We start from the raw sequence: 26,330 nt of genomic DNA on the forward strand, positions 1-26,330 counted from the left end.
CAATGCAGGAGACATGGGTTTGATCCCTGGTTCAGGAAGATCCCATATGCTGCAGGGCAACTAAGCCTGTAGACCACAACTATTGAGCCTGTGCTCTAGAGCCCTGGAGCTGCAACTGCTGAGCCCACGTACCACAACTACTGAAGCCTGTGTGCGTAGAGTTCATGCTGTGCAATGAGAGAAACTACCATAATGAGAAGACTGCACACCACAACTAGAGAGTAGCCGCTGCTCACCACATCTAGGGAAAAGCCCATGCAGCAATGAAGACCCAGCACAGCCAAAAAATAAAGATATGAAAAATATGAAAAATGTTTTATTTTAAATCATTCCTGACAGATGGTCATAGAGATTCTGCATAATGAAAACCAGTCTCTTACACTGGACAGTTCTAATAATTAGGTCCATTTAATTTTCTCCCCAAACTGTCTCCCTCAGTATCTGTGTAACAGTCCATTCTGGTGCTGGGGAAAATGTAAAACAAGATTATTCTTCCTAATACATGATAGACCTTCCATATTCTAAATTTATCTTTACTCAGGATTTTGTTAGAGAAAACATTTACATCCAATTCTTTATTATAAAGGAAAATATTTTACTATAATTCTTCCCATGAGAAAGCACAACCAAAAGTGAGGCAGAATGTATGTCTACACTTTATACGTTTCATGTATATTATTTAATTTTCCATCAAAACAGATGGTAGATCCTGGTTTTCATTTTTAAATGGATTTTTAAAGTACTGTTATAAGTTCATTATCAATCTTAGGAATTTATTTGAATGCTTTATTTTTTCTTTGATTTCTTTAGTTACTCAAGCTTAATTTCCAACTTTTCAACCAATTAATATTTCATTGATTATATACACATGATTATATACACTGTGTAACTCTAGGGAGGAAACATTTAGTGACCACCAATAATACTCTAGGGACATTTTATATGTTGTTTCATTCAACCCTCTTAAAATTCTAATGAGGTAGATACTATGATATACATTTTACAGACAAGGAATTTGAGTCTGCAAAGGTTAAACAATTTATCATAGATGTTCACAGTAATATGATTATCATAGTAATAAGTGGTAGCTCTGATAGGCTCAGAATCTCTGTTCTTTCTGTTACAGCAGATGCATATGATAATGGCATCTACCTCATAGGGTTGTTAGGAGAATTAAACAAGCTGTTCATCCCTGGTGCTAGTGCTTGACCGTCTTAAGAAAGCACCTGCTTAGCTCTGCTTAGTAAAGGTCTTCTTCCTAGTGAAATCTACTTAGCACAGACCATGATCCTAGGGAGTGGGCTATCTAATTCTTTAGAAAGTGTTTTCAGTAAACATTTTTTTTTTTTTCACCTGCACAGTATCCTGGGATTGTAATACTGGAAGTCTCGGGCATGCTCTGCCAGGAATAGGTCCTATGGTAGGATCTTGTACTAAGAATCCTAAAATGTCTAGCCTCATCTCTACACCAAAGCCTCCTTCCACCAGTTCAAGCTTTGCCCTGACACCTCAGCCAAAATGGAAATATAAGCACACAACATCACTGCTTAAAATCTCCCCATCTGATTTGGAACACAATCTGAGTTTCTTAGCGTGGAACAAAAAGTACTAATCTGGTCTTCACCCACTCTTTCTGTTTCTTCATTCTCTCACCTTGCTACTGTAATAGCAAATTGTGAGTACCTCATGTGGTTTCACACTTCTGTCAGCTACTTCAAAATATTCCACATAGGAACTATCAATCCCACTCTGAGATATTTATCTAAGAGAAATGATTTCTAGAGAAATTAAGACAACATAGATCCACACAAAAACATGTACAGAAATGTTTACAGTGCTTTATCCATAATCTCCAAGACTTGAAACAACCAAAATAGCTAACTGGGGAATGAATCAATAAGCAGAGTAAATCCATGCCATGGAATACGTAGCAACAAAAGGGGATGAGCTACAGATGCATGCAACCACATGAATGACTCTCAAGTGTGTTATGCAGAATGAAAGAAGATAGATCTAAAAGACTATATACTACATTGCCTTATTTATATGGTATTCTAGAAAAGGCAAAATTATAGGGATAAAACTGGTCAGTGTTCACTAGAGACTGAGGTAGGGGTAAGGATTTGGCTATAATGGGGCAAAAGGGAAATTTATGAGTTACGAAAGGTTCTAGATTTTAACTGTGGTGAGAGTTAAATAACTATCATTCACAGAACTGAATGTCTAAAAGGAATGTTCTGTAACTTGTACCTTAATAGACCTAACACTTAAAAATCACATATCTTTCAATTTTGTCCAACTCTTCATTTGCTTTCTGAATAATCTTTTTCATTTTTGGACAACTCTTGCCCGTCCTTTAAATCTGAGCCTTAAGTATACCTTCCCTTAAAGAAATTATCCCTGAACTCCCACACTAGGCAATCTGGGTTTTTCTATTCCCTGTGCATGTATCTGTCTCTTTAGATGTATAATAATACAATACCAGTGTCTGATACTGCAATGTCAGCTGCTTAATGGAAAAAAAAAAGTCTTATTCATCTTTACATCCCCAGGGATTCAATCCAATATAAGAACTCAACAAATGCTTTTTACTCTAACTAAAATTACGTTTGGAAATTTGCTGCTTCTAAAATAATTGTGGAAACTATAGAATGTACTTGATTTAACTCAAGTCTATCTGACTCTTGCATAAAGTTTGCTTGCATACTATAAATAGCATAATAAACTTACTACATTTTTTTTTCTTATAATACAATCCTTTAAAACATTTACACAGATATAATTATAGGGCTGTTTTAGTCTGGTTTATTTTGCAAATCTTTGCTGGCAAAATATCTGTTAGATGTATGCTAAATACAGTAGAATAAAACATCTCTGAAGTTGTAAAATATATTATTTACAGCAGCTAGTGTTTTAATAGTTCTTTTTCTTTTATTATATTTTGAGCAACTTTTTAATCTCAATTTATGCAAATGTGTGCATATAAAATGATAATGCTCTCTGGACCAAGGCAACTGATAACTCTCATTGGTCAATGGCACATTCAGAGGATGAGGATAATCCATGCAAATTAAACTGCTCAACTGAGCCTGTTTTGTAACATTCCAAATTGCTTACTCTATCTTCTTTCCTGAGACACAAAACAAATTTTATGGCCTGATTGTAATGCAGTGCTGTTGGGAAAATAGTTATTATGAGATAATTATATCCCAACAGAATCTGAGGCACTTGTCTGCTCTTGGTATAGAATGTCACCTGAGGGGTGAGATTTCCATAACCACTTTTATTCTAGCAGATCTGTTATTCTGATTCACAACCTGTTCTGTTTTCAGGCATTAAGTTTATGAAATGATGTCTATCAATCAAAATAAAAATTAACAGGAAATTGGAAATTCAAGTTGAACTAAGATTATGGCTTTAATGCCTAAAACTTATATTAATTCTCAGGTAAAAAAAATGAAAGAATACATTTCTGTCAATAGAGTTCATAGAGCGAGAAGACGAGACAGATCCTGCAATGATTATACCATCATGACAGTCACAATCTCAAATTACAACATCATCAGTCCCTTCATTATAGAGTGGTAGATAGGGACCAGAGCTATTGCAGCACTGAAAGGGAATATTTAGGCACTCTAATGCCCATTGCATGTAAATGATGTAAGCAACATATTTGATTTCCCCAAATGTATAATTTCACCTAGTAATAATGATCACTGAGAATTATAAAACCCATAACAAAGAGTATGAAAAATGATTCATCATGAAAACTACCAAGAGATATAAAGCTTTGGAATAAAAATGAACTTTAAAATAAAATAAAAATAAACATTGAAAGAAAATAGGTTGAGCCGTTTTGTTCACTGGGTTTAGATCCTTTCCTTTTTCCTCCCTCCCTCACTTCCTTCCTTCCTTCCTGTTTCAGTGGTCAAGGGTCAATGATGAAGTCATAGACAATCTCCTTTATCTCAAATATACTCCCAGCTAATAGTATTATAGAGAAATTCCATTTTAGTTTTAAAACAGATATAGTAACACATACTTTTCTAAAAATTTATCCAAGTCTTACATGATAACACTGCTTTGGAATCTCATTACAAATAAATCAAATAATTAGTAAATATTTAATTTATAAGTGACCATTAATTAAAAAGTTAAGTGAAATTAATTAATGAAAGTTAATTCTTTCATAATGCCTATTTTAAGTCTCAAACAGTATTAGGAATGTTCTTTCATCTCTGAAAGGCTGTGAGGAAATGAAATTCTACTAAAGAAAGTAAAAATTTTGAAAAACATTTATTTTTGCACTTAAAATGGCCAATATATAATCAGTTGGTTAAGTATCCAATTTCAGAGTTCAAATGCAAGTTGCTACTAAAAATAGTTAGCAATAAATAGTATGAGTGTTCTTTCATGCAACTGTAAATTGCTGTCTATTATCAATAAGCTGTTATGGATAAAACCTCCAAAAAGTGGAATGGGTCATAAACAAAAAATAAATGCATACAAAGTGGTCGGTTCTGCATGACTCATCTGAGGATGAAGAATGATACCCCTCCCCCATAATGTGATTTCACCATGTATTGTGTTGTCCTGCTCTCAATATATTTCATGGCAGCAACATCTAATGGTGCAATGAAAATGCAAACATTTAATTCTTTCTGCCAAGTACTCGTGGCAATAAATTACACCACACATAAAACAAAGCTTGGCAAGCAATTTGCTATGTAGCTAGTAATATTCTATTTTTGTTATTATATACTCTTTATTGTCCTTATTTTTAGCTCATTCTTTAGTACATGATATTTTACTTCAGTGATGAAAATATGAATACAATATGATGTATCTTCTTTGTTTGATGTATATACCTGTTTTTATTTTTTGTAAGAACAAACATATAATTGCAAGCTACATCTGACATACAGCTCTTAACTACTAGCTCACAGATTACAAGTAAATTAGATAAGAGATTTGGATCTTTTTATTTCTGATAGAAAATTAAAAAATCAAATCCAAATTATTTAGCAGTGCCTCTAAAAAAAATTCAAAACTCTGTAGCTAGATAATAATTTTCTTCTTGACTTCTCTCCCCTTATTCTTCCTATCATCTTTCCCAGTCTAATATTCTAGACCCTGTTACAAAATGCTGTTTCACTCCCTGTGATACAATTATATCACGTGTGTGCTAAATCGCTTCAGTTGTGTCTGATTCTGTGTGGCCTGTCCGTGGCAAGGATACTCCAGTGTTCTTCTCTAGGCAGGAATACTGGAGTGGGTTGCCATGCCCTCCTCCAGGGGACCTTCCCCATCCAGGGATCGAACCAGTGTCTCATGTTTACTTCATTGGCAGGCGGGTTATTTGCCACTAACACCACCTGGAAAGCTCCAACTATATCATATGTTAGGGACTCAGGACCACTGAAGTAAACAAAAATTTGTGCTTAATGTGGCCAAGGTAAATCTGTACCAGTTGCAGCTCTTCATAGAAATGTTAGGAAATACATTGCTGGGATTATCTTGTTTTAGGAAAAATAAGGAAAAGAGAATCACCATCAAGGATGTTTATCTAGTATAAGTAACATTTTAAGAACAAACAATTTACTCTGCATTCATCAATAACTGTCAATGTGCAAAAGAATGTTTCATGTGCTGAACTGATTTGACTTAGTTTCTTTCAGGACAAAAGTTACTTGGGGACCCATTAGTGGTTACATCAAGGTCTGAGAAGATTCATTCCTACCTCCTTATCATTCTATATCTGAGCAGAAAGAAAGAATCCCAGATCTTCAGTTCAGTTCAGTTCAGTCCAGTCACTCAGTTGTGTCCAACTCTGCGACCCCATGAATTGCAGCACGCCAGGCCTCCCTGTCCATCACCAGCTCCCAGAGTTCACCCAAACTCATGTCCATTGAGTCAGTGATGCCATCCAGCCATCTCATCCTTTGTCGTCCCCTTCTCCTCCTGCCCACAATCCCTCCCAGCATGAGAGTCTTTTCCAATGAGTCAGCTCTTCACGTGAGGTGGCCAAAGTACTGGAGTTTGAGCATCATTCCTTCCAAAGCTTGAGCATCATTCCTTCCAAAGAACACCCAGGACTGATCTCCTTTAGAATGGATTGGTTGGATCTCCTTTCACTCCTTGCAGTGAAATCACATGTCCTCTAGACCTTGCAGGGTCTAGACTCTCAAGAATCTTCTCCAACACTACAGTTCAAAAGCATCAATTCTTTGGCGCTCAGCTTTCTTCACAGTCCAACTTTCACATCCATACTGGAAAAACCATAGCCTTGACTAGACAGACCTTTGTTGGCAAAGTAATCCCAGATCTTCACAGGACCTTAAATCAGACTGACATTTGTAAGAGGTTGAGGGACAACAGATAGGTGCCATTGTTTCCTTCTGTGTCCACGTCACACTAGAAAATAGACTTCTGTTTAAAAGTCTTGGCAATTAATTCTGTTTATTTTCCACGTGGCTTAAAAAACTAGATGAGCTGTTTCTATTAATATTTTTTGTGAGCATTGTTACAGATCTGAGACAAGGTTTTTCAGGGAGTATACAACTATGATTTTTTTTGAGCCAAACATAAAACTTGCATCCTAGATTAGTACTAAACAAAGGAAATGTAAAAAGCAGAAAAATTATTTACTGTTTGTGTGGCTTATCCATAGTTTTCTTCAAAAATGTTTCTGGCATGGTATCTCACTATCTTCAAAGTCAAGGAATTTGCCTTACTTCTCTCCCCTTAGCTATCTATAAAAGACCATACCATATATGCTCCTAAGAAAGTAAAAGAATAAAATAGAGTGATTAACAGTGAAAAATAAAGAGTATATCGTTTTGATTCACTATCTTTCCCCTAACCTCCAAGGGGTCGGCACAGAAAAGGAAAAACTGAGTTAAAAACACTTTTAGATTTTGAGTCCCCACGTGTGTGTGCCTAATCTCAGCTGGTCTGCCCAAGACCACCTGAGTGCCAGTCCTAGTCCCTGTGTAGCCCCACTTCTGCTCCAACAAGATGAAAGAAGCTATCGTGAACCAGAGGAAACTTGCCAAATTGCAAGCATGACAGTGCATTGTTGGGAAAGGAACTGCTCACAGAAAGAAGAAGGTGGTTCTTACAAATGCCACAGAAAATAACAAAAAGCTTCAGTTCTCTTTAAAGACGTTAGGGGTAAACAACACCTCATTTGTAGAAATGAGTATGTTCACCAATCAAGGAACAGTGAGCCATACTAACAATCTGAAAGTTCAGGCATCTCTGGCAGCAAACACTTTCACCATTATAGGACATACTGAGACAAAGCAGCTGACAGAAATGCTACCCAGGATTTTAAATAAACTTGTCACAGACAGTCTGACTAAGAGACTGACTTAGACTTAAGGAGACTGACTGAAGCTCTCCCCCAAAAAATCTGTGGATGGAAAAGTACCACTTGCCACTGGAGAAGATGATGATGATAAAGTTCTAGATCTCGACAAGAATTTTGACAAGGCTTCCAAGAATGAAGCAAACTGAATTGAGTCAATTTCTGAAGAAGATAAATATTGAAGTTATTAGGAGCTGCTATTTTATATTATGGGCTTCCCTGGTGGCTCAGAGGCTAACGCGTCTGCCTCCAATGTGGGTAAACCTGGGTTCAATCCCTGGGTTGGGAAGATCCCCTGGAGCAGGAAATGGCAACCCACTCCAGTATTCTTGCCTGAAGAATTCCATGGACGGGGAGCTTGGTAGGCTACAGTCCACAAGGTCGCAAAGAGTTGGACATGACTGAGTGACTTCACTTTCACTTTCACTATTTATTATGACTGCTTTTTAACATTTTGCTTATGGATCTGATAAAATGTAGGTCTTTAATATTTTTAAGCCCAAGCCCCTGGACACTGCAGGTTTCTTCAGTTTTTGCTTATATACAACTCATTCTTTGCAGCCAATTAAGCTAAAGAAGTTTGGGGCAAAGGTCTGAAACAAAGATTAATAAATTCTTTGCCTAGTTAAAAAAATGTTTTTTTAGATTGGCATCAGTGCTGATCCAGAAAAAAACTGGACCCTTTCTCATATTAGTTACTTTTCCAAAACTTAAAATAATAAGCATAGAATAAAACTATAATTTAAAAGTTATTTCTATCATTGCAAATTTCTGTTATCAAGAGGGTCATTCATATGAATCAGTGTTTAATATAATTGATCAAGTATCAGATTCTGGGCTCCAGTTGCAGAGAGAGTTAACTGAATTTTTAAATATGCCTGTCTGCAGTTCTTGATGTGACTTTTCCCATAATTTCTTTGGTTTAAGAAATTTTATTTGAAAGTTATTCTGAGTCATTGTTCTAGTCTCTAAAACACTTAAAGTTGGTACTTTGTCCATTTTGTTCATTACTGTATTTTCAGATTCTCAGTACAAGGCACATAACTGATATTTGATAAACAGTTTTTTTAAAGGAGGATGATAGGCATGTTGTAAATCAACCAAGTAAAAGAATGCTTTCCCAGTGAATTGAAACTGAACCACTGGAGATTTCGAACCTGTATAATTTTTTATCTTAGAAGGAAAGATTACTCATTTGTTCTCATTTGCCATCAGGATCCCTCCCCTTTGCTACTCTCCCATTGACATAAGCTCATACTTTAAGGCCTAGATAAAATTATTTCTTTCTTTAAGTCATTCTAGTCCCTTCAGCTAAAAAAGTGCTACTCTGTATTCTCATGGAACTTTCTGTTCACCATAGTAAAATAGTATTAATAATGCCTAACGTTTACATAGACTTCATTATGTCAGGTGCTATTCTAATGCCCTTAGCCTCACAACAATCCTCTGAGGTAGGTACTGATTAGTGACAGAGCTGGGATTTGAATGTGGGAAGTCTGACTCTTTAGTCTCTTACTACAGTGTAAGATGTAATGTAAAGACATTACACTCACTACAGTGTAATGACAGTATTATACCCTCTTTATAATTTAGTAATTCATCCTACACTGCCCTATGGCACTTGTTAGACTCCTGTAATATTATTTAACCCTTCATAGTGATTATAACTCCTGTAATATTATTAATTTATGAGTTAGTACATTAGATTATAATCTTCTAGAAGGAGAATATTACTAATCCCTTGTGTAGCCCTCACAGTAGCTACCAAGTCATATAGATTACATTAATTTATATTAACCAAATTAACTAATCACATTAAGTCACATAAATGAAAGAAGTAATTGATCCACTGATTAGTGGTTCTTAAAAGTCAGTGTGCATCAGATTTCCTTTGAGGTTGTTTAAAACACAGATGGCCGGGACCCATCCTGCAAATTTCTAATCCTGTAATTCTGACATGCAAACTTAATTTTGTATTTCTAATAAGTTCTTAAACAATGACAACATTGATGGTTTAAGAATTATTCTTTGAGAAATAAATCTCTAGAATATTTTCAATTAGTACATTTTTCTGAATATTTAGATGGCTATACAGCAGAAATTAACACAACAATATAAATCAATTATATTTCCACAAAATAATTATTTAGGTGAAACAAAATATGATGTACATTTAAAATACAGAAAGACACACAGCCCAAATTATAGAGATATAGGAATCTGTGTGGTCTAAGGAGTCAATTTCATGGGTATGATAATTTAAAAGTGGGGTTCTAATGAACTAAAAATAATTGCTGAACTTATAAATAAATTTGAATAAAATGCCTCTTCTTCACATATGCCACAACACAGATCATGCTAATTTGATTTATTCAGAAGAGTATTTTTGACATAAATGTCCCCTTTGAGTTACAATATCAAGGCAAAGATGCGATGCACAGTTGATTTAAAGTATGAATTGCATTGTAAATATAGAAAACAATACCACATGTTTTTCTCTAACAGATAAAGGAAGTCTAGTCACATTAATATCTTCATAATAATTAAACAATACATACAACTTAGCAGACTGACAGATAAAGAAGCAGCCTGTGTCAGGCTGATTACCACATCTCCATACACAGTCCCCTCTAGATGTCACTTATTATTTCTATTGTAAATTATTTATAAAGATCACTTTCATGGTTTAAGTGGTCACGTCAAAGGCACCATTTACAAGCCACAAGTTAAAATAAGGTATTAATAATAAATTAAAAGCACCACATCAACATCTCATGTATCAAAACTGCAACTAATTGATCACAAATGGCTGAAAAAATTATTACTTTATGTCAAGAAGGTGTTTTTGCCAGAGAGCTGTCTGCCCCTCCCATACTCCACCCAATCAACAGCTTTAATTTAATCAATGGCAGATGTCCAAACCTGGGTCCCTGAAGCCTTGCTTGCCCATGAGAGTAGAATGAAGCAGCTAAGACTGGGCCAATGCATCTCTTCTGTTTCAGGATGCGCTTCATGTGCCAGTGCCTCAGTGGTTTATCTTGGCTGTCCCTTCCTTAATGTCTTTTGGTCATGGACTGCTCGCCTGATGCTCTGACACTGCTGTTGCTCTACTCTTTCAAGTCCTCCTGATTTGCGTGAGTTGTATCACCCTCTCGTTCTCATATTCTCTTCATCTTTGTCTGCTGGTTTGCTTCTCAGTCCACTGCTGTCCTGATGCTGGCCTTTCCTATGGGACCTGCTCTCTAGCATCAAGATGCCTTCTGCCACCTCTCCCTGGCACATCACACCACGTGTATACTTTAAGTGCTAAATACATTTTGAGTAATTCATGCCATTTATTTAAAACATTCAAAGACCTCCAGGAGGTAAATGAGCATAAAGTTTGGCAAAATACTGGACAAAATGACTACCATGCATAAATTTTACTCTAAAATTTCCCTGCCATAGTTTAATGGTTTATATTGTTTATAGGCCCCCCCCCCCTTTTTTTATGCTGCCAAGACATGAGACAATAAAAAGAATGAACCACTTTTACTATCATGCTGTATGATAGTCCTCCTACTATTCATTGTTACAATTTTTGTTTTCTATATGTCCACATTTCTGACCATACATATACATTATCTCTTTTATCCTCAAAATGACCAATATGCTACAATAATCCTACTTTGCATATATCCATAAACTAAAGATGAGAGGAATTAGATCCAAGATTACGCAGGTAGAAAGTGGTAAACCTGGATTCAAAGCTACAAATGTCTGAATCCATAGTCCATGTTCTTAACCACTGTGCCTTTTATTGTCTCTCACTTTGCAGTTGTCTTTAAAATAGGATGATATAATCTTATAAGATTTCACTTATTTTTAAAATTTTAAAAGGAGAAAAATAAGTGATCAATGAAAAAAATTGTTTAAACAGATGATCTTACCTTTATGAACAAAAAATTAAAGCAAGCATGTACTTCTTGGTGCTATAGAATTTGGGATATTCTTTGGGACCAGCCCTTTGTTCCTCCTCTGTTGTCCTCACCTCTTCCTTGATCTAAATCTGTTAAATTACAATTTTGACCCCTTCCAACTTATGATTTCAAGGAAGATTAGGAACAGCTGGTCAGCAGCCCTGTTGAATAATCTCCAATATACTGGAAGAGCATTATCAACTTGTCTCTGTGCTTTCTCTTCTACAATTACATTTTCCTTGACTTTTCCCCCACAGATCTCCTCTTCCTATTTTTATTCATGTTTGCCATCTTCAGAACTCTGGTTGAATTCTCTATATTTATTTTCAGTATGTACTCACATCTCTCATCTAGTGGGAAGATAGAAGCTTCGTGTATCTTACCCCTATTTGTTACTTTTTAATGTCTTCTTCTAATAAATAAACTATGGGACTTCCCTGGTGGTCCAGAGGTCAGGAATCTGCCTGCCAAAGCAGGGGACACAGGTTTGATCCCTGGTCCAGGAAGATTCCACATGCCGTGGGGCAGCTAAGCCCATGCACCACAACTACTGAGCCTGTGCTCTGAAACTGTGAGCCACAACTACTGAAGGCTGCTTGCCCCAGACCCCATGCTGTGCAATAAGAGTCCACGGCAATGAAACGACAGTGCACTGCAACTGGAGGGTAGCCCCCTCTGCAACTAGAGAAAGTCTGCATGCATCAATGAAGACCAAGCACAGCCAAAGATAAATAAGTAAATAAGTATTTTTTTTTTTAAATTAAACTATGTAGGCTGCCTAGTAGACTTCCTAGTAGGCAGCAACAAAGACCACCAGAGCCAAAAATAAATATTATTTTAAAAAAGTAAACTATGTAGGCTGCCCAGTAGGCCTATCTTTGATTTTGGAATAATTGTAAATAACAAAATCAGTATTAATTTTCATAATCTGAAATTGTTTTAGTTTTTTTTATTCTTGAGGAATCATGTTCTGTCACTGATGACTTAGTTACCTGTCATCTCATACCATCACAAATTCAGTGTAATGTAAGGTCAAGGATGGAATGAACAGGATAGGGAATTTATTGTTCTAATACCATTAAAGAACATTGCTCTTCAAAAGCGAAACAAAACACAAAAAAGTAAATCACCAAGTAGAATCAGGGGTCATTACTATTTTCTAGTTTGAAATTATTTGCTTTTTTAATCATACTAAATATTATCCTTATTATTATCTGTAAGAAATTTGTAATTTCATTGATCTTTCTTCTTAGGTTGTTTTGACTAAGGAGAGCAACATATTTTTTTCCTTTGATCATACCTTTCCCTAATTAAGAAATTAGTGAGAATATTAAATGTGTCTCCTTTTCAATTCCTAGAATAATTACTGTAATCATTTTTAACTAATATAACATTAATACTTTAGGGTTTCTACTACTAATATGTTATATCTTGGATAAAAGTTCTTATTATAGCTAAGCACATTTTTTCAGTATATGGATATTGTGAGACTAAAAGGAATTTAATCTCATCTATACCAATAGTCTTTATTAACTCTCCATACATTAATCATGGTTTCAGTGTTATTGAATTGTCTTCTTTTTGTAGTTAATATGCCTGTTTTTACTTTATTTTAGTAATTAAGTGAATATAGTACAGCAGCTGATATTAAATTCCAATTATTTTCACATTTTTGACAGCACTGATTTAGAAAAATATTTCTTTTAAGATTGAGAATATTTTACATCAAGAACTAGATATTCAGAAATGTTTTCCATTCTGTATTATGTTCCCCAGAAGTAAAACTCTAATAAAAATCTACACTTTGATTAATTTTTATTTTTTTAGATGCAAAAATGAAAATTTATTAGAGTGTTCTGGGATGTCCCACATGAGACCAACTCACACACAGACACACAGAGACATATATAGATACAACACAGGTATGCTTTAACCTGAAAAGCAGTAAATGCATTTTACTTTAAGGGTACTCAGTTCTTAGATCTTTTTAAAGTGTAGGTTTCTTGTAGCTAAAATTTTAATGCCTACTCTGAACTAGCTGTCTCATGTAGTCTTTTTTATTTATTTATTTATTTTTACTTTACAATATTGTATTGGTTTTCCCATATATCAACATGCATCTCCCACGGGTGTACACGTGTTCCCCATCCTGAACACCCCCTCTCACCTCCCTCCCCATACCATCCCTCTGGGTCATCCCAGTGCACCAGCCCCAAGCTTCCTGTATCCTGCATTGAACCTGGACTGGCGATTTGTTTCTTATATGATATTATACATGTTTTAATGCTGTTCTCCCAAATCATCCCCCGTCTCCCTCTCTCACAGAGTCCAAAAGACTGTTCTATACATCTGTGTCTCTTTTGCTGTCTCGCATATCAGGTTGTCATTATCAACTTTCTAAATTCCATATATATGCGTTAGTATACTGTATTGGTGTTTTTCTTTCTGGCTTACTTCACTCTGTATAATAGGCTCATGTAGTCTTTCAAAACTATGGTGTGCTGGAAGGACATGAGTTGGAAGAGTATGGGTATGCTGATAAAAAGTGCTAAGTATGAACAACTAAATGTAAAAAAAAGTGGGCAGTCAGTTGGTGAAATCATGGAGAATTAATTTAAGAGCTAGTATGTAAAATACATACTGTCTAAAAAAACTGGGTTCAAACTTCTAGCATGCTTTAAAAGCAACTTTAAATCTGTATGAAGTTTCCTTTACCCAATTCTGGACCTTCTTTGAGGGGTGGCATATAGTTTCTTTCCAATTTGTTTCTGGTTTTGAAATATTTCACCCTTATATTATTTTTACATAAGATTTTTAGCTTTATAACTTAAAAGAGTATCTTTGAAATTTTTCACCATTTTCTTAATTTGCATATTTTTAAAACTAATAAATACTCCTTACAAAAAATATATTCCATATTAGGTAATAGAAAAGATTCAACTATAAACTAGGAGTTCAATTTTCATAACTTATTTCCTAAATTTATGTTTCCTAAAATCAATCTGAGGGAGATAGAGTCTTCCTTTTGTACCTATTACAGTATTCAAACTGTATTATGTATGCCACACCCTCTGTGGCCCTTAGTCTTCCTTGGGAAGATAAAGAAGAAAAAGACAAACAACAACTCTGTTTATTTGATCTTTCCTCTGACCATGAGGCCTTTGTGAACCTAGGAAATATTTTTCTCTATTAAAAAAAAATCATCTCATTATAAAAATATCATTTGACTAGTTGCTCTTAGGAGGTTAATTTTTACTTTTAAAAAGTCTATAAATAAGAAGGCTTTCAATTACTAAACAACAACCAAAATTAGTTACAAGTACTATGAATTAGTGAATATAGTTATATATACTATGAATTAGTGAATATAGTTACAAGTACTATGAATTACACAGAATTGGTAAACTCTATTAATAGGAATTCCACTTTTGGAATAGCTCAGTGTTTGTGTAAATGATACTGCTTGTCATGCCACTGTTAAAAAAAATATCTAAAAGCACTTTATGTGTGAAGAAATTCATAAAATAAAAAGCATTGAGTTCTGCATGAAAAAATGTAGGATATCAATCTCATAAGTGAAGCACACAATTTTCAGAAACTCTAGAGACTGTCATTTTTGTCATATGAGCTTGTATTATTTTCTAAAAGATCATATATACTGCTATATATTTTCAACTACTATTTTCAATTTAGGACAGCAGATGAACTTGAGTTTTTCTTAAGTGTATTTTTAGCTTTATCATCACTCTTTCCACAACCTCTTTAAAAAGATACTTTAGGACACTCGTGCCTGCGTGCTTAATTGCTTCAGTCGTGTCTGGCTCTCTGCGACCCTATGGACCATGGCCTGCCAGGCTCCTCTGTCCATGGGATTCTCCAGGCAAGAACACTGGAGTGGGTTGCCATTTCCTTCTCCAATGCATGGAAGTGAAAAGTGAAAGTGAAGTCGCTCAGTCGTATCTGACTCTTATGGACTGCAGCCTACCAGGCTCCTCCGTCCATGGGATTTTCCAGGCAAGAATACTGGAGTGAGTTGCCAGTGCCTTCGCTGGCAGTGTAGGAGATCCAGGTTCAATTTCTGGTTTGGGAAGATCCCCCAGAGAAGGAAATGGCAACCCACTCCAGTATTCTTGCCTGGAGAATTCCATGGACAGAGGAGCCTGGCAGGCTACAGGCCATGGGGTTGCAAAGAGTCAGACACAAATAAGTGACCAACACACATGATATTTTTAAATGCTAAATTTTATTTTATGTTACAGGTAAGTTTTGAATTAGATTTTTTTTAATTAAAAAAGTCCTGGTGGTAATTGCTGCCTGGGGTGAGTAATAATTAGGCACAGGATGATGTGGAAAGGCAGACACTAAGATGTAGATAACTGCACACTGACATTTAATTCATTAAACTTTCTGAAATGCTGACCTGGGATCTCTTAACCATTATATTTCTGCTTTTTCTTAATTGATTTTCATTCTCATTTGATTTTGTTTCTATTTTGTGCTGTTTTGTAAGCTATCTCAAATATTTTTTTGACAATTTAACTTATTAATAACCCTAATAAGAAGTTAATGGATTGGAAAGTTAAGGATAATTATTTTCATCATTTATTCTCAAATTTATTTATGTATTTCCAAAAATGCCTAATGCTTTCTCTCACTGTTAGTATACATGCAGGTTCTATGAAGACCTACAAGACCTTTGAGAACTAACACCCAAAAAAGATGTCTTTTTCATTATAGGGGACTGGAATGCAGAAGGAGGAAGTCAAGAAACACCTGGAGTAACAGGCAAATTTGGCCTTGGAATACTGAATGAAGCAGGGCAAAGACTAATAGAGTTTTGCCAAGAAAATGCACTGGTCATAGCAAACACCCTCTTCCAAGTACACAAGAGAAGACTCTACACATGGACATCACCAGATGGTCAACACCGAAATCAGATTGATTATATTCTTTGCAGCCAAAGATGGAGAAGCTCTATACAGTCAGCAAAAACAAGACCGGGAGCTGACTGTGGCTCAGATCCTGAACTCCTTATTGCCAAATTCAGACTGAAACTGAAGAAAGTAGGGAAAACCATTAGACCATTCAGGTATGACCTAAATCAAATCCCTTATGATTATACAGTGGAAGTAAGAAATAGATTTAAGGGACTAGATCTGATAGATAGAGTGCCTGATGAACTATGGAATGAGGTTCGTGACATTGTACAGAAGACAGGGATCAAGACCAACCCCACGGAAAAGAATGCAAAAAAGCAAAATGGCTGTCTGGGGAGGCCTTACAAATAGCTGTGAAAAGAAGAGAAGTGAAAGCAAAGGAGAAAAGGAAAGATATAAGCATCTGAATACAGAGTTCCAAAGAATAGCAAGAAGAGATAAGAAGGCCTTCTTCAGCGATCAATGCAAAGAAATAGAGGAAAACAACAGAATGGGAAAGACTAGAGATCTCTTCAAGAAAATTAGAGATACCAAGGGAACATTTCATGCAAAGATGGGCTTGATAAAGGACTGAAATGGTATGGACCTAACAGAAGCAGAAGATATTAAGAAGAGGTGGCAAGAATATACAGAAGAACTGTACAAAAAAGATCTTCACAACCCAGATAATCACGATGGTGTGATCACTCACCTAGAGCCAGACATCCTGGAATGTGAAGTCAAGTGGGCCTTAGAAAGCATTACTACGAACAAAGCTACTGGAGGTGATGGAATTCCAGTTGAGCTATTCCAAATCCTGAAAGATGATGCTGTGAAAGTGCTGCACTCAATATGCCAGCAAATTTGGAAAACTCAGCAGTGGCCACAGGCCTGGAAAAGGTCAGTTTTAATTCCAATCCCAAAGAAAGGCAATGCCAAAGAATGCTCAAACTACCGCACAATTGCATCATCTCACACTCTAGTAAAGTAATGCTCAAAATTCTCCAAGCCATATGTGAACCGTGAACTTACTGATGTTCAAGCCGGTTTTAGACAAGGCAGAGGAGCCAGAGATCAAATTGCCAACATCTGCTGGATCATGGAAAAAGCAAGAGAGTTCCAGAAAAACATCTATTTCTGCTTTATTGACTATGCCAAAGCCTTTGACTGTGTGGATCACAATAAACTGTGGAAAATTCTGAAAGAGATGGGAATACCAGACCACCTGATCTGCCTCTATGAGAAACCTATATGCAGGTCAGGAAGCAACAGTTAGAACTGGACGTGGAACATCAGATTGGTTCCAAACAGGAAAAGGAGTAAGTCAAGGCTGTATATTGTCACCCTGCTTATTTAACTTCTATGCAGAGTACATCATGAGAAACTCTGGGCTGGAAGAAGCACAAGCTGGAATCAAGATTGCCAGGAGAAATATCAATAACCTCAGATATGCAGATGATACCACCTTTATGGCAGAAAGTGAAGAGGAACTCAAAAGCCTCTTGATGAAAGTGAAAGTGGAGAGTGAAAAAGTTGGCTTAAAGCTCAACATTCAGAAAATGAAGATCATGGCATCTGGTCCCATCACTTCACAGCAAATAGATGGGGAAACAGTGGAAACAATGTCAGACTTTATTTTTCTGGGCTCCAAAATCACTACAGATGGTGACTGCAGCCATGAAATTGAAAGAGGCTTACTCCTTGGAAGGAAAGTTATGACCAACCTAGATAGCATGTTGAAAAGCAGAGACATTACTTTGCCAACAAAGGTTCGTCTAGTCAAGGCTATGGTTTTTCCTGTGGTCATGTATGGATGCGAGAGTTGGATTGTGAAGAAGGCTGAGCGCCGAAGAATTGATGCTTTTGAACTGTGGTGTTGGAGAAGACTCTTGAGAGTCCCTTGGACTGCAAGGAGATCCAACCAGTCCATTCTGAAGGAGATCAGTCCTGGGATTTCTTTGGAAGGAACGATGCTCAAGCTGAAACTCCAGTACTTTGGCCACCTCATGCGAAGAGTTGGCTCATTGGAAAAGACTCTGATGCTGGGAGGGATTGTGGGCAGGAGGAGAAGGGGACGACAGAGGATGAGATGGCTGGATGGCATCACTGACTCGATGGACTTGAGTCTGAATGAACTCCGGGAGTTGGTGACGGACAGGGAGGCCTGGCGTGCTGCGATTCATGGGGTCACAAAGAGTGGGACATGACTGAGCGACTGAACTGAACTGAACTGAAGTTGATGATGTGTGTATAGAGCTGGCAGATGAGGTGACATGAATAAATGCTGTTGGTCTCTAGATTGTTCAGGAGCCAGAATGCTGTAATGATTTTAATATCATACCCATCCCTGCTCACCTTCTCCTCCACCCCTACTCTCTTTCCTGATGATGATCTAGAAAGTCTTCATATACTTAAAAGTGTGACTTCTTGCTGACATCAGACACAGATTGCTAAATTTATCATGAGCTAAAGATACCTTGATTCTCCAAAACATCATAGTCTTATTAGTTGCCAAATTACTTTATAACCAACTTCTGATTACTCAGAGAAGATTATCTGATTACTGAGCAGTTAAATAAGAGTACTTCCCTGTTCTCCACAGCTAATTTCTCCTCTAAGAGGGTTGTATCTGAGTAGCTAAAAAAGGCAGCTGCCTGCCCAGGTGATATAATTTGAGATAAATGGGAGGAAAAAGTCATCTCAAACTTTTAACTCATTGTTCTCCATTCTTAGAGACGTCTATATGATCCTGGATGTCTTTGTAGTCTTCTAGAACTCCTTTTAGAGTTGAACTGCCCCTGGTTGGCGAAACTCTTTTTTAACACTATGATCAAGGCTTCCTACCAGTCTACAGGGCTTCCATGCAAACTAGAGACTGGCTGTATCAGCATGTGTATTTTAGGAAAAGACATCTTTCTGACACAGTCCCTACCCACTCATATGGTGCCTTGTGCAGAATACACTGTAGAACTGTGCTCAGCCGCAAAACCTAAATGAACTGGACATAGAATGCTAGGAAAGGAGCAGGGAAAGTGTCCATGTGCTAGCCCTGGGTTGCCCCAGTCATAGCCAAAACAAACCTTATAATAGTGTTCATCTATTAAGTCTGTGCTTTATAATACTGTTTTAGATCCCTGAGTTGAGGCAATAGTTTCATCTCCACAGATAATCAAAATTGACTACCTTTGGAAATACCATGCAAGAAAATAGAATGAAGCAAAACAATAGTAAAAACTTGGGTTTATATACCAACTATTATCAAGAGAGTTCCAGAAAAACATCTATTTCTGTTTTATTGATTATGCCAAAGCCTTTGACTGTGTGGATCACAATAAACTGTGGAAAATTCTGAAAGAAATGGGAATACCAGACCACCTGATCTGCCTCTTGAGAAATCTGTATGCAGGTCAGGAAGCAACAGTTAGAACTGGACATGGAACAACAGACTGGTTCCAAATAGGAAAAGGAGTACGTCAAGGCTGTATATTATCACCCTGCTTATTTAACTTATATGCAGAGTACATCATGAGAAACTCTGGGCTGGAAGAAGCACAAGCTGGAATCAAGATTGCCAGGAGAAATATCAATAACCTCAGATATGCAGATGATACCACCCTTATGGCAGAAAGTGAAGAGGAACTCAAAAGCCTCTTGATGAAAGTGAAAGTGGAGAGTGAAAAAGTTGGCTTAAAGCTCAACATTCAGAAAATGAAGATCATGGCATCTGGTCCCATCACTTCACGGCAAATAGATGGGGAAACAGTGGAAACAGTGTCAGACTTTATTTTTCTGGGCTCCAAAATCACTACAGATGGTGACTGCAGCCATGAAATTGAAAGAGGCTTACTCCTTGGAAGGAAAGTTATGACCAACCTAGATAGCATGTTGAAAAGCAGAGACATTACTTTGCCAACAAAGGTTCGTCTAGTCAAGGCTATGGTTTTTCCTGTGGTCATGTATGGATGTGAGAGTTGGACTGTGAAGAAGGCTGAGCGCCGAAGAATTGATGCTTTTGAACTGTGGTGTTGGAGAAGACTCTTGAGAGTCCCTTGGACTGCAAGGAGATCCAACCAGTCCATTCTGAAGGAGATCAGCCCTGGGATTTCTTTGGAAGGAATGATGCTCAAGCTGAAACTCCAGTACTTTGGCCACCTCATGCGAAGAGTTGGCTCATTGGAAAAGACTCTGATGCTGGGAGGGATTGAGGGCAGGAGGAGAAGGGGATGAGATGGCTGGATGGCATCACTGACTCGATGGACGTGAGTCTGAGTGAACTCCGGGAGCTGGTGATGGACAGGGAGGCCTGGCGTGCTGCGATTCATGGGGTCACAAAGAGTGGGACACGACTGAGGGACTGATCTGATCTGATCTGACCATAAATATTACACATAGCATTAATACAATTTAATATTCTTTCATTTTAAAAGACTGAGAGCATTGCAATGTAATTAAGAACATTTACAGTTTTTCTTAGCTGTCCTTTATAAATAGGTGGTTTTCTGGGCACCAGAAGGAAATTTTAACCTTTGGTATCTTCCAAAGCAAGTCAGCCTTCAAAGCTAGACTGCTCATGATAGCAGTCCTACCATCATAGGTAATACGACACCAAAATGACTGAATCTGGGGAATTTGTTTTTTTGTTTTTTTTTTTTCAAACTGAAACCCCAGATTTGGGGTATGGTTGAAATGCTTTAGCTTCTTTAGGATTATCTCCATGTTTCTCTTTAATCTCAGTGGATCTGCTCAGTGAAATGAAGTGAAGTGAAAGTTGCTCACTCATGTTTGATTCTTTGCGACCCCATGGATTGTACAGTCCATGGAATTCTCCAGGCCAGAATACCAGAGTGGGTAGCCTTTCCCTTCTCCAGAGGATCTTCCCAACCCAGGGATCGGGATCTGCTTAGTATCTTTCACCTATTTGGGCCTCTGAATTTCTGTATGGCATGGCCTTGCGGTTAGTTCTGGCAAGTGTTTTTACACTGTCAATATTTTTACAAACAGAGGAAAGAGGTAGCCTGCCAGCTCACTTTACTGCGGGTCTCTGTGCTGGCCTCAGCCTCATCTCTGTGACACAGACACAGGTTAGATGGTGACAGTGGAAGGTCTTTATTTCCTCTGTCAGCGCCCAGAGAGTTTCAACCACATATGAAATAATGTCTTGTTTAAATAGCACTTAGACACGGTTCACATCGTTTTCAAAATGTTCTACCCGCATCATTCCTACAATCAAGGGAAATGCTGGACTTGATAACAGAGGAAAGGAAAAGTAAATTTCAATAACATTTCATTGGAAGCTGAATTCCCGACTGGGAACTGAATTTACAATACAAGAAAGCAGAAAGTAAATATACTGAAGTGAGGCTTTATTAGCAGTTTCCTCTGCTTTTACAAATAGCTTAATTGAAGTCCTACCAAGACAGAAACAATCACTTAGCAAGCCACATTTGAAAGGCATTTAATGGAGCAGCTCAATTTCTAGTGGAACTAACTTTTTAAAATAAAAGAGCAATAACTAAGAATTATTATGGATGGATAACAAAATTGTATTCTCATATAGCTGTTTATTTCCTCACATTTTGATGAAATATAGACTGCTCAGAATTTCAGGGTAGAAGACTCTGCAAAGTCCATCTCTGCTTCAGGCTAAGAATTCCTCAGGGGCAAGGTTCTTGAGTCTCGATATTCTCTACTCTGTGAACCTAATGCTTGCAGACACACTAACACATAGTAAGTACTTAAAGATTTAAAAAATTATATTTTTAAAATTTATTGAATGCATATATTTAATAAAATATAAAATATATTTTAGACTTACTACATTTTCAAAATGAAAATCAATTGAGGTGGCATACAGAACTGATAATACTCAACACATATAACATGAGCATTCATTTGGTGCTATATATACTGATTATAATGTATAGGTCTTGGTTAGCGGATCATTTTCTGAGAGAAGTCATTCAAGAGAATGGGACTGTTGGCAGAAACTGAAACAATCTGTAATCACCAATTATGGTTATGATTTTTCTCATTTCCTTAAGATTTCACTGCATATTGATGACCTATGCCCTTTCTAGGCACCACAGGGATACAAAGATAATACAGAATTCCATAGAGAATATTTTCAGAAAAGTGACTGTACATATTATACATGAAGCATATACATACACATTTTTGACACTTGTCTGTGGCATAAGCCAGGATATTTGCCATGAGCTGGATGATCTAGCTGGAATCATACATTATCTCTAAGGCTTGTTCCACACACACGCCCCTCTCCCACACCTCCCCCCACCCCAGGAAAAGAATAAACAGCATCATAGTCTCCTTTAGCATATTCTATATTATCTATGTTATCCTAGAATACTCTTTTTGATGTACAGTCACCAAGGGACTTCCCTTGTGGCTCAGCTGGTAAAGAATCCGCCCTCAATGCAGGAGACCTGGGTTCAATCCCTGGGTTGGGAAGATCCCCTGGAGAAGGGAAAGGCTACCCACTCCAGTATTCTGGCCTGGAGAATTCCATGGATTGTATAGTTTGTGGGGTCACAAAGAGTCGGACACGACTGAGCGACTTCACTCAGTCACTAAGTCGTGTCCAACTCTGTGACTCCATGGGCCATAGCACACCAGGATCCCCTGTCCTCCACTATCTCCTAGAATTTGCTCAATTTATGTCCATTGAATCACTGAGGCTATCTAAGCATCTCATCCTCTGTGGCCCTCTTCTCCTTTTGCTTTCAATCTTTCCCAGCATCAGGGTCTTTTCCAATGAGTTGGCTCTTCCTGTTATGTGGCTAAAGTATTGGATCTTCAGCTTCAGCATTAGTCCTTTCAATGAATATTCAGGATTGATTTCCTTTAGGTTTGACTGGTTTGATCTCCTTGAAGTCCACGGGACTTTCAAGAGCCTTCTCCAACACCACAATTCAAAAGCATCATTCTTCGGCACTCAGCCTTCTTTATGGTCCAACTCTCACATTTGTACATGTCTAATGGAAAAACCATAGCTTTGGCTATATGGACTTTTGTTGGCAAAATGATGTCTCTGTTTTTCAATATGCTGTCTAGGTTCATCATAGCTTTCCTTTCTAAGAGTAAGAGTCTTTTAATTTCATGGCGGCAGTTACCATCTGCAGTGATTTTGGAGCACAAGAAAATAAAATATGTCACAGCTTCCACTTTTTTCCCTACTATTTGCCATAAAGTAAAGGGACTGGATGGCATGATCTTAGTTTTTTGAATGTCGCGTTTCATCTTCCTCTTTCACTCTCATCAAGAGGCTCTACCCTATGCCTGATATTTTTTTTCTCTATCTTTCATACAATTGCCTCTGTATTTCAGCTACATTTGATATCACTGGCATTCTACTGTTCCTTGAATCTTCTCTTCCTTGGTGAGTTGTCCTACCTAGTTCCTGCTATTGCCCTATCCTGGTGTTTGTTTTCTCTGTCCTTTTGGAATGACTCTTCTTTTATCACTTTCCCCATGTCTTCACAGATGCTAACACTCAATTCTGACTCTCCATGATTCTACCTCTGAACTGTGTTCCTTAAAAATGCTACTTAGTCCCACATAACACCTCTGTGCTAATCACTTTTACCTTTCCCCTTAGACCACCCTTGATTAAACTAGCCTCCACTGATTACCACTCTTTTGAACTCCAATAGCACATACTGACAATTCTGCTGCTGCTGCTGCTGCTAAGTCACCTCAGTCGTGTCTGACCCTGTGCGACCCCATAGATGGCAGCCCATCAGGCCCTGCCATCCCTGGGATTCTCCAGGCAAGAACACTGGAGTGGGTTGCCATTTCCTTCTCCAATGCATGAAAGTGAAAAGTGAAAGGGAAGTCACTCAGTTGTGTCCGACTTGTAGAGACCCCATGGACTGCAGCCTACCAGGCTCCTCTGTCCATGGGATTTTCCAGGCAAGAGTACTGGAGTGGGGTGCCGTTGCCTTCTCCAGACAATTCTACACATTGAAAACTCAATTATATATGGCATTCTGTGCTATTACATATATATTAAGTTCCTATCCCCTCATGGACTGTCAGATTCTCATGTCTAGAGATCAAGTTTTACATCCCCACTTTACATTTAGCATTTGGTAAATTTGGCACCATAGAACCCCCTTAGTAAATCGCTCAGTGGGTAACAGAGTTAAGCCTCTGAGGTTGTAAATCCGACACTTCTGACACATACTAAATAATTGGAATCAGACTGCCTTGTTTTCTGCCTTTATAAAGCCTTGGATGGCAACCTTTCAACTTCATAGTCAAGGTTTTGGAAAGCCAGTTTAGTTTGTATAACCCTGTGTGTGTGTGTGTGTGTGTGTGTGTGCGCGCGCGCGCGCGCGCGCATGCTCAGGCTCAGTAACCCAGTTGTGCCTGACTCTTTGTGACCCCATGGACTGTAGGCCACTAGCCTCCTCTGTGCATGGAATTTTCCAGGCAAGCATACTGAAGTGGGTTGCCATTTCCTACTCGAGAGGATCTTACCATTCCAAGGATTGAACGCCCATCACTTGTGTCTCCTGTATTGTTTGGGGTGAGTTCACAGCACTGAAATTCTTTTTAAAATTTCTCCAAAACATTTTAATGAGAACCACACTAGCTTATGGAGCTTTCCTGGTGGCTCAGATGGTAAATAACCTACCCACAATGTGGGAGACCTGGGTTCATGAGACCTATAGTTCATGGGGATCACATAAAATCGGTTACAACTGAGTGAATAAGCACACTAGCTTACAATTTCCAGGTTTATTTCATGGGAATTTAAAAAATAATACAGAGTTGTAGTTTGAAACTACACATGCAATTATATATATAAAAAAGAAAATTTACGAATCATTATTCCTAGGTTTTAAAGTTAGCAAATATTTTAATAGTTACCTTAAAAATTACTTAAAATTATGTGTTAAAACACAAGTATAATTTAAAAACCAAAGAATAACTTAAATTCATGTATTAACTTTATAAAACATTATTTTGATTGGAATTTCTGAATAGTAACTTTATTGAACAGCTTTTGGAATACTATACTTTACCAAGCTGGATTTAGAAAAGGCAGAGGAATCAGAGATCATATTGCCAACATCTGTTGGCTCATAGAGAAAGTAAGACAATTCCAGAAAAAACATCTACTTCTGCTTCATTGACTACACCAAAGGCTTTTACTGTGTGGATCACAACAAACTGTGGAAAACTCTTAAAGATATGGGAATACCAGACCACCTTACCTTCCTCACAAGAAACCTGTATGCAGGTCAAAAAGAAATAGTAGAGCTGAACATGGAACTACAGACTAATTCAAAATTGGGAAAGGAGTGCGTTCAAGGCTGCATATTGTCATCATTTTACTTAACTTATATGCAGAGTACACCATGCGAAATGCTGGGCTGGATGAATCACAAGCTGGAATCAAGGTCATTGGGAGAAATATCAATAACTTCATATATGTAGATGACACCACCCTTATGGCAGAAAGTGAAGAGGAACTAAAGAGCCTCTCAATGAAAGTGAAAGAGGAGAGTGAAAAAACTGGCTTAAAACTCAACATTCAAAAAACTAAGATTATGGCATCCAGTCCCATCATGTCATAGCATATAGATGGGGAAACAATGGAAACAGTGAAAGACTTTATTTTCTTGGGCTCCAAAATCACTGAGGATGGTGAATGCAGCCATGAAATTAAAAGACACTTGTTCCTTGGAAGAAAAGCTGTGACAAACCTAGACAGTGTATTAAAAAGCAGAGACATTACTTGCGGACAAAAGTCAAAGTATAGTCAAAGCTATGGTTTTTCCAGTAGTCACGTATGAATGTGAGAGTGCTACCATAAAGAAAGCTAAGCATTGAAGAACTGATGCTTTTGCATTGTGGTGCTGGAGAAGACTCTTGAGAATCCCTTGGAGTGCAAAGAGATCAAAAGGAAATCAACCTTGAATATTCATTAGAAGGACTGATGCTGAACCTCCAATACCTTGGTCACCTGATAGCAAGAGCCAACTCATTGGAAAAGACCCTGATGCTGGGAAAAACTGGAGCCAGGAAGAAAAGGGGATGACAGAGGATAAGATGGCTGAA

The 26,330-nt window shown here is 37.5% G+C and overlaps 1 protein-coding gene and 1 pseudogene across 19 annotated transcripts in view; one reads left to right on the forward strand and one right to left on the reverse strand.

Annotated features, from left to right (window-relative positions):
- MAGI2 (membrane associated guanylate kinase, WW and PDZ domain containing 2) overlaps window positions 1-26,330 on the reverse strand; it is a 1,472,356-nt gene that overhangs the window by 1,228,894 nt on the left and 217,132 nt on the right. The window lies entirely within an intron of this gene.
- Window positions 7,018-7,547, forward strand: LOC147374425 (transcription factor BTF3 pseudogene; annotated as a pseudogene).

This window comes from Bos grunniens, chromosome 4 (assembly GCF_055505025.1).
Source record: "Bos grunniens cultivar Pamir isolate PY7600 chromosome 4, Bosgru_T2T1.0, whole genome shotgun sequence".
Lineage (NCBI taxonomy): Eukaryota > Metazoa > Chordata > Mammalia > Artiodactyla > Bovidae > Bos > Bos grunniens.